Here is an 8,437-nt window from a genome sequence, read left to right on the forward strand (position 1 = left end):
TGAATGTGATTTAAACATTTCAACCTAACACACTTGGTAGAATAAAAAGTATACATATACATAAATGATTAGGTTACAAGCAACTGAGACAAAGAACATGGCCATGTGGTCATTTGTTTCAGAATCTCATGGTGGTTTTTTTTTTCATAATTAGATACATGATAATTCATCTTAACCTCATCAGTATAATTATAGATCCAAGTAATTACACTTTATCTAAAAGCTTTCTATAATATCTGCTCACAGTTTCCAAAAAATCAAATTACTACATGGAAGTATGAATTTGAAGTCCTTTAGAATGTGTTATGCTGCTATTGTAAAGCATTTTTACAAAGTTAGCAGAGGCAACCCCATATCTCATAGTTTCATCTAAATGCTGCTTAGCAGAAACTTGGTATTACTTTGTCCCTTAGGAAGTAGCTGAGATTGCTCACATCATGTTCACTCTCATACTGAACAAGTCAATAAATCTCTCTCAACCTTTGTTTTGTTATCTGTAGACTCCAAATTCTTTCATCTTTGTTCTTCTCAGGATTTTGTGAGTCTCAGAGGAAGTAAAAGACATAAAATACTTTGTTGCCTGTCGTAGCATAGATATACAGTAGTATTAATATAATTAATATAAGTGTCCTTTTCTTGAGAGTCAGAATTCTTGAGACCAGTGTATCACCATAAAGTAACACTGGGATCCCCAAAGATTTTGAACACGTATAGCAAACACTCAACAGATTCTGCCACATAAAGTTGAACAGAAAGAGTGATGGGGTCTTACATACACTGAACAGGAAATTAAAATGTCTCCAGGAAATTAGTAGCTATCCGAATGACTGACATCTCGACTTACAGTCCTACGTTTAGTTAAGGAGATTTGATGCACTCTTTTCTAATTTCATAGAGAAGTTTCTAAACAGTGATTTTTTCCTTTCTAAATAGTAAGCAGATCAATTATTTGCATATCACATTGTGTCAAAGAATTGGCACCTTCTCTCCTACCCTAAATAAGGTTAAACATTCCATCATCAAGGTTCTCCGTGTTATACCAGTCACTAAAAAGTTTTTAAAGTGAGATATTTTCAAGAATAGAATATTTAGAATATTGGGTTTATAAAAGCACATGAAGAATATTGTCAATCTTCCCAAGGTCAGAAAATATCTGTAAACAAACTGGCTAAAACATTATCAGAGAATAGGGTCTGTTTAGGTTCTTTTCCATTTTCTCTATTTTCCATGTCTTACATTTTGAAGCTAATACACCACAGATGAAATTCCACATTTCTCAGGTGGACAAACAAAATATTAAGGTTGCAAATAATATTAGGTAGCTGAGGTTCAGCAGAAAATTGGGGATAGTAGATAGGATTTTTACTATCATATCAAATCTTAAACAGCTTCCAATTTTTTATATAATAATAATATCAAACTCTTTATTAATTGTTTCATGTGCTAGGCAGACTAAGAGCTGTAGCATCACATCACTCAGTCCTTAATTTATTGACAGATACATTGATTATTGCATTTTACAAAAGAGGAAAAATGAAGCTCAGTTTCTCTGTCCATAATCACATAGCTAATGAAAAGTGGAACTAGTATTTAATCCTCCTACTATTTAATCTGACTTTAAAATTCTTAACATGTATTCTGTATAACTTTGATTCTAAAACCTAAATGTGGCATTTAAGACTCTCTATGATCTGAACATAGTCGTCATCTTTAGCTAAATATTAATACACACACAGACACACTACACTTTATTTAGACCAATCAACTTTACATCATACGTTTCCATAGTTCTTGCTTTTATTTTCTCTTTTCATTTTACCTGGAATACTCCTCTTCCTTATCTGTGCTGATTGAAATCCTACATTTTGAAATCCCCCACTGTGAGCCTTTCACAAAGCCCTCTTCAAAATCCTCACTCCCCATACCTTAATAAATTTCTTCTTTCTTTCACATCACTTTATATCTTCCTAAAAATACTGGCCATTTTTTGTCTTGTAGTTATTTACAGATAAGGAAACTGAGGCCAAAGATGGGAAGTTAAACAACTTATACAAAGTTATTTAGGTCAAAAGTTGGTAGATGCAGATTTCCAACTGAGTTATGATCCCAAAACCTGTGTTTTTCCTATTATAACACACCTACTATCACAAAATGCAAAAATCTAATGAAAATTATTAGGATCTACTCTCCTTTTTATATTATGGTAGTGGCTAATGCATTCAAGTCAGATCAATTAATTTGGGTTCAAATAATGACCCTGACACTTATTAAGATCTCATCTTGGGTAAGTTAATTAAACATTCTTAAGTTTCAGTTTCCTCTTGTGTAAATTTAAAATATGTATGATACTTATGAATATTAAAAGATACGCTAAATCTCTTAGCAAAAGGCCACCCACCTGCTAGTTGCTCAATAAATGCATTAATATCAGTACAGTTTGTTGGCACAATCCAAAAGGATGGTGTTTTTTATGTCACTATTTCACAGTAGCTGTGCCCTCACATAAGACACTGTAGTCAGTCTTATGCATGATTACGTTTCATTGTACTAAGATTTAATTTCATATGACTATAGTATAAGGAGTAAGCAGGATGAGTTCCTGTGGTTGCTATTCTAAAATTTAGAGCATTATTTTCTTAAGTCAATGTATGGAAAGGCTTTCTATTTGTTTGTTTGTGCTATGGATTGGCCATCATGTGTAATGTAATGCCATTTCACCTGGCTGCGTGTAGCTGCTGGCCAGCCTATCATTTCCTTAAAAATTATATTTAAATCCTATTCTCCATTAAAAGGAGAATAATAACCTTAAAGGCTTAGACTTGAAAATCACTAATGGAGCTCTGCACAGTAGGAACAATCAAGCAAAATTGAGCAGAACAGCAACTAAAAGCCCATTTGCCCAAACTGATTCAAATTTGTTTTCACAAATAGGCAAAGTGAACTGTTAGGGCAGCCATTTGGAACATTTTCGTTACACTGGGTGGATGATGGAAAAAAAGATATAGAGTAATAAGATACCATATTTTCTATAGAAAATAATGCATTTATTGGTATTCTTCATATGAATGTGATAAATTACTGCAAAGTGAAAATTGATTTTTTCTTCTAAACTGAACATTATAAAGGCCAAAGTTAACTTCTGGTCAATATACATTCACAAGTGTGTAGGAATTATTTTAAACAAGAGATTCACAGGTACAGGGATCAAACGTGTAATGAGACAATAAATACAGTAATCTGAGAAGTTGAGTGGAAATCTGTAGTGGTAGGATATGAGCAATCTTCCAATAAAGAGAGAATATTGTGTCATGAAACTGTAAGATTTGACACTAATAATAGGTAAAGGAAATGAAGAGTCACTTGTCTTTTTCATTTCTCACTTATGAAGTACTTTGTGACATGGTGGATGAAATACCTGTTCCTTTGGAAAATGTTTACATCATCTAAGTTAGTGAGTAGAAAGTTCTTAACTTTTTCTTCCTTCTCCAAATATACATGTGGGTTGAAGTGTACTCAACCCACTGTTGGTAACAGTGACTTACTATGACAGTGATTCCCAGCCTGGGGGCAAGACCTCCTAATGTTCAAGTGGCTTATCAGTTTCTGTGCCCCACCTAACAAACCTAAGTTAAATGTGCTATATACACCCATCCTAGGTTGAAAACTAGTATTTCTTTCTTACTCATTATTTATATACATGTTTTTAAGATGAGTAGAGCTGTATGTATTATGAGAACAGTGATTGTGAGCCTCAGTTTTGACATTCCAGAGTATCATAAAATTCTTAAAAGTGAATTTCAATTTACCTTAATAAAAAACCGTCAGCACATCATGTAGGACTTACTGGAAAGGTGAAATAAGTGTTTTAAAATGATGAAAGTCCAGGAATCACTGTTTTGCATTAATTGGTATTGTCCTTAAATTTGAAAGAGGTAAAATTGATAATCATATTCCTTGTATTTAATGTTTGATATGAATGTAAATAGAAAACTATTATGAAATAGTTTTATATATAAATGTATAAATTGATGAATAGAAGTAGTAATGATGATGCTATTGTATATAGTACATGAGTTGAACACTGTTTTAAGCACTTTATATGTTAACTTAATTAATATAAGACAATGAAGTGGGTATAATTATTATCCTCATTTTAATTCATTTAATTTATTTTTTAATTGGCTCATAATAATTATACATATATAGAGAGTACAGTGTGATATTTTGATGCCTGTACACAATATGTAATGATTAAATCAGCATATCCGTTACCTCAAACATTTATTATTTTTTTCATGTTGGGAATATTTAAAATCCTCTCTTCTAGCTATTTGAAAACAAAAAATAGATTATAATTAACTGTCATCATTGTACAGTGCTATAAAACACAGGAACTTATTCCTCCTATCTAGATGTAATTTTGTATCTATTAACCAAACTCTCCCAAACCCTCCCCCCCACACTTCCCAGCCTCTAATAACCACTAATCTACTCTATACTTCTAAGAGATAAATGTTTTTAGCTTGCACAGATGAATGAGAACATGCAGTATTTATCTTTCTGTGCGTGGCTTGTTTCACTTAACATAATGTCCTCCAGGCTCATTATATTGCTGTGAATGACATGAGTTCATTTTTTTTTTTATGGCTGAATAGCATTTCATTATGTACATATGCTACATTTTCTTTATCCATTCATTTGTTGATGGACACTTAGGTTGATTCTGTGTCTTGGCTATTGTGAGTAGTACTACAGCAAACATGAGAGTGCAGATACCTCTCTTTGACATACTGATTTCCTATCCTTTGGCTATATATCCAGTAGTGAGATTACTGGTTCATGTGGTAGTCCTATTTTTAGTTTTTTGAGGTATCTCCATACTGTTTTCTATGATGGCTACAATAATTTACATTCCCACCAACAGTATATAAGAGTTTCCTTTTCTTTGCATCCTCACCAACATTTGGTATTTTTTGTCTATTTGATAATAGCCATAACTGGGGTGAGATGATATCTTATTGTGGTTTTGACTTGCATTTCCCTGATGATTAGTGATGTTCAGCATTTTTTTATATACTTCTTAGCCATTCATATGTTTGTTTTCTTTTGAGAACTATCTATTCAGATCATTTGCCCATTTTAATTGGATTATTTGGGTTTTTGCTGTTGTTTGAATTCCTAATATATTCTGTATATTAATCCCTTGCTGGGTGAATAGTTTATAAATATTTTTACCCATTCAACAACTTGTCTCTTCACTCTGTTGATTATTTCCTTTGACATGCAGAAGCTATTTAGCTTGATGTAATGCCATTTGTTTAGTTTTGCTTTTGTTGTCTGTGTTTTGAGGTCTTATCCATAAAATCATTGCCCAGACCAATGTCCTGATGCATTTCTCCTGTGTTTGTTTCAACAGTCTCATGGTGTAGGGTCTTACATTTAAATCTTTAATCCATTTTGACTTGATTTTTTATATGGTGAGATAGGGATCTAGTTTCATTCTTCTACATATGAATATCCAGTGTCCCAGCACCATTTATTGAAGAGGATATTCTTCCTGAATGTATGTTCTTGGTGCTTTTGTCAAAAATCAGTTGTCTATAAATATGTGGATTTATTTCTGGGTACTCTGTTCTGTCCATTAATCCATGTGTCTGTTTTTATGCTAGTATCATGCTGTTTTGGTTACTATAGCTATATAGCTATGTAGCATATTTCGAAGTCAGGTAGTGTGATGCTCCCAGCTTTGTTTTTTTTCCTCAGGCTTGCTTTGGCCATTCAGTGTCTTTTGTGGTTCCATATGAATTTCAGGATTGGTTTTTCTACTTCTGTGAAGAATATAATTGATATTTTGATAGGGATTGCATTGACTCTGTAGATTGCTTTAGGTAGCATGTTAATTTTAACAATATTAATTCTTCTAATCCATGAATATGGAATGTCTTTTCAATTTTTTGAGTCCTCTTCAATTTCTTTCATCAGTGTTTTATAGTTTTCATTGTAGAGGTCTTTCATCTTTTTGGTTGAATTTATTTCTAGGTAATTTTTTATAGCTATTATGAATGGGATTGCTTTCCTGATTTCTTTTACAGCTAATTCGTTATCTCTATGAAGAAACACTACTGATATTTGTTTCTTGATTTTGTATCCTACAACTTTATTGAATTTGTTTATCAATTTTAAGAGTTTTCTAATGGAGTCTTTTAAGTTTTTCTAAATTTAAGGTCATGTTGTGTCTAAACCGGAACAATTTGACTTCTGCCTTTCCAGTTTGGATACTCCTTCTTTCTTTCTTTCTTTTGCCTAATTGCTCTGGCTAGGACTTCAAGTATTATGTTGAATATGAGTGGTGAAAATGGGCACTCTTGTCTTGTTCCAGTTCTTAGAGGAAAATTTTTCAATTTTTTTCCCATTCTGTATGATATTTCTTGTGGATTTGTCACATATGGCCTCTATTGTGATATATTCCTTCTGTATCAATTTTCTGATAGTTTTCATCTTGAAGGGATGTTGAATTTTATCAAATGCTTTTTCTGCTTCTATTGGGATGATAATGTGTTTTTTGTCCTTCATTCTGTTGATATGATGTATCAAACTTATCGACTTGCATATGTTGAATCATCCTTGCATCCCTGAGATAAATCTCATTGGATCATGGTGTATAATCTTTTTGATGTGCTATTGTATTTGGTTTGCTAGTGTTTTGTTTTCATCTATATTCTTCACAATATCAACCTGCAGTTTGTTGTTGTTGTGTTCTTGTTTGGTATCAGGATAGTGCTACTCCTCATAGAATGAATTTGGAAGAATTCCTTCTCCTTCAATTTTTTAAAATATTTTTAGAAGAATTGGTATTAGTTCTTCACTTAAAATTTGGTAAAATTCAACAGTGAAGCTATCTGGTCTTCATCTTTATTTTATGGAAGAGGAAACTGAGGCAAAGAGTGGAAAATAACTTACCATAGGTAGCAGAACCAGGCTTTGAAACTGGGAAGTCTCATGCCTGAGTTTTTGAGAATAGGGGGTAAAACATTTAATGATTTTAATGCCCACAATGTATAAGAAAGGTAAAGAATCAAATAAGATATAAGGCCAAAGTTGAGGTAAAGGTAAAACAAAAGCAGATGAGATCTCCCCTTTCCAAGGAGAAGTAACAACTGTTTGCCATAGGTGTTGCCATTTCCCTGAAATGTGTGTATCAGCTACTCACATTTTGAAAAAAATGAACTCTTTAAAAATATAGTTTAAAGAGAGCTACATGTTTACGAACTTTACCAACATCACTAAATGTTAACTTTTAAAGTGTTATGCCTTTTAAAATAAGAATGAAGTAAACTATGCTACAATTAGATACCTTTTTCTCATTAGTCTTTTAACTATGTTGATTTTTATTTTCTCATTTTTCTGAAGAGAGAAAATAAACCTCAACTTGTTTTTTTACACCTCTTTGTTTTTTTGTTAAAAATGTCAAGTCTTATCCATAGCTAGATTGTATGACTTCACAAAAAAGTTCACATCCTCCTGTTCTCTTCTCAGCTGAAGATTATATTTGCTGTTAGTGTGTTTTTGGTTTGAGTTTTGTTTGTTTGTTTGTTTGTGTTTTTTTGCCCTTAGCTACCTTCCAGGGTAAGAGAAAGATGGGTCACCATTTTAACACATATTTCTAAAAGCTTCTCTGAGTTTTTCTCCCGGTAGCAAGACAGATACGGAAAAGTTTAGTCATATAGATATTCTTCTGCTATAGTGTGCCTTATGTTAAAAAGAAAGGAATAATTTTCTACTCTTCCTTTAAAAGAGAATCCATTCACTGCATAAAAGGTATTTTACCTTCTCTTTGATTTCTTAAAATTTTAACTTGGTTTACCTGTAGCAACCTGACCACTTAAAAGGCGGTTTTCTAATAACAATTGTTTTTTCAAAGCACATCATGAATAACTTTAAATCAAAAGCAAGTTTTTCAAAATAAATTTAAAATGGCTGTTTTATGAGATGGGATTTTTCTTTCTCTGGGAGGAAAAAAATTCCTAATATATTCTGTATATTAATCCCTTGCTGGGTGAATAGTTTATAAATATTTTTACCCATTCAACAACTTGTCTCTTCACTCTGTTGATTATTTCCTTTGACATGCAGAAGCTATTTAGCTTGATGTAATGCCATTTGTTTAGTTTTGCTTTTGTTGTCTGTGTTTTGAGGTCTTATCCATAAAATCATTGCCCAGACCAATGTCCTGATGCATTTCTCCTGTGTTTGTTTCAACAGTCTCATGGTGTAGGGTCTTACATTTAAATCTTTAATCCATTTTGACTTGATTTTTTATATGGTGAGATAGGGATCTAGTTTCATTCTTCTACATATGAATATCCAGTGTCCCAGCACCATTTATTGAAGAGGATATTCTTCCTGAATGTATGTTCTTGGTGCTTTTGTCAAAAAT

At 32.4% G+C, this 8,437-nt stretch overlaps 1 protein-coding gene across 1 annotated transcript in view; it reads left to right on the forward strand.

Annotated features, from left to right (window-relative positions):
- Nucleotides 1-8,437, forward strand: part of CPNE8 (copine VIII) — a 247,662-nt gene that overhangs the window by 236,480 nt on the left and 2,745 nt on the right. The window lies entirely within an intron of this gene.

Source organism: Propithecus coquereli, unplaced genomic scaffold (assembly GCF_000956105.1).
Source record: "Propithecus coquereli isolate 6110/MARCELLA unplaced genomic scaffold, Pcoq_1.0 Scaffold456, whole genome shotgun sequence".
Classification (NCBI taxonomy): Eukaryota; Metazoa; Chordata; class Mammalia; order Primates; family Indriidae; genus Propithecus; species Propithecus coquereli.